This window comes from Otolemur garnettii, unplaced genomic scaffold (genome assembly GCF_000181295.1).
Source record: "Otolemur garnettii isolate 467f Iridium unplaced genomic scaffold, OtoGar3 scaffold00043, whole genome shotgun sequence".
NCBI classification, from domain to species: domain Eukaryota; kingdom Metazoa; phylum Chordata; class Mammalia; order Primates; family Galagidae; genus Otolemur; species Otolemur garnettii.
The window spans coordinates 6,987,684-6,989,539 of NW_003852438.1; positions in this window are offsets into that span (position 1 = coordinate 6,987,684).

A 1,856-nucleotide genomic window follows, 5' to 3' on the forward strand; every position below is an offset into this window, starting at 1 on the left:
AACCCGCCACCTTAGGTGTATGTGGCTGGCGCCCTAGCCACTTGAGCCACAGGCGCTGAGCCCAGATATTTTTTTGGTTGCAGCCGTCGTTGTTTGGCAGGCCTGGGCTGGATTTGAACCCACCACCTTAGGTGTGTGTGGCTAGCGCCTTAGCCACTTGAGCCACAGGCTCCAAGCCTTGTTTGTTTTTTTGAGACAGAGTCTCACTCCATTGCTCTGGGTAGAGTGACATGGCCTCAGAGCTCTCAGCAACCTCAAACTCTTAGGCTCAACGATTCTCTTGCCTCAGTCTCCCAAATAGCTGGGACTATAGGCGTGCACTACAACACCAGGCTAGTATTTTCTATATTTAGTAGAGACAGGGTCTCACTGTTGCTCAGGCTGGACTTGAACTCCTGATCTCAAACAATCCAGCTCCCAGAGTGGTAGAATTACAGGCATGAACCACCATACCCTGCCTTTCTGTAAATTACTTTAATGAGAAAAATATTATCCTATGAGAGTATATTACAAAGGAGCCTTGCCTAAATTTGAAGAGTTAGGGAAACTGCCTTGCAGAATCAGCACTTGAGCTGAGCTATAAAGGGTGAATAAGTTAATAGAAAAGACAGCAGGGAGGAAGAGAATTATCCCAATGTAGGAAACTGTACTGTACGTGCAAAGGCCCTGGGAAACCCAGAGTGTATGTTCCAGGAGCAGAAAGAAGCCCAGTGTAGCCAGATCAGAGGGAGAAAGAAAGGCACAGGAGGAAACGGGAGAAGGAGGAAGGACTGGACCATGGCGAGCCTTAACAGCCACCTCAAGGTTTTCTATCTTCACCCTAAGAATAATAGGTCCTAATAGAGATTTGGTGGGGGAGGGACTTGATTTGTGGTTTTTTTTTTTTAATTCTATTTACTTGCAGTGTGCAGAGCAGATTAGACCAGCATTCATTCAAGATTGGTCAGAAAACCTACAGAGGCCAAGCAAGAGACAATGTAATGGTAACTCAGACTAGGGTGGTATCTGTGATGACAAAGAGGAGCAGAAAGATTCAGGAATCATTTAGGAGATAAAATGGGCATTATTTGATAACAGATTGATGTGGTAGTGGAGAGCGGGATGTGCTGGGGATGACACCTAAGTTTCTGCCCTATACCCCTCATTGGGTGGTGATGCCATTTCCAGAGAAGGGGAAAATTAGAAGAAATTTTGAATATGAGAAACATGAATATCAGACAAAATGAGGCTGTGCACGGTGGCTCAGGCCTATAATCCCAGTACTCTGGGAGACCAAGGCGAGTGGATTGCCTGAGCTCATGAGTTCCAGACTAGCGTGAGCCAGAGTGAGACCCCGTTTCTAAAAATAGCCAGGCATTATGGCAGGCACACGCAGTCCCAGCTACTTGGGAGGCTAAGACAAGAGAATTGCTTGAACCCAAGAGTTTGAGGTTGCTATGAGCTAGGATGCCATGGCACTCTACTCAGGGTAATAGAGTGAGACTCTGTCTCTCTCTCTCACACACACACACATACACACAAAGAAGATACCACCAACCTAAGTGTTATGCACCCGACAGAGTTTTTATCTTTTATTTATCTATTTTTGAGACAGAGTCTCATTTTGTCACCTCTAGTAGAGTGCCCTGGTGTCACAGCTCACAGCAACCTCTAACTCTTGTGCTCAAGCAATTCTCTTGCCTTAGCTTCCCAAGTAGCTGGGACTACAGATGCCTGCTACAACGCCCAGCTATTTTTAGAGATGAGGTCTTGCTCTAGCTGAGGCTGGTCTCAACTCGTGAGCTCAGGTGATCCGCCCACCTCGGCCTCCCAAAGTGCTGGGATTACAGGAGTGAGCCACCGTGCCTGCCTGGCCT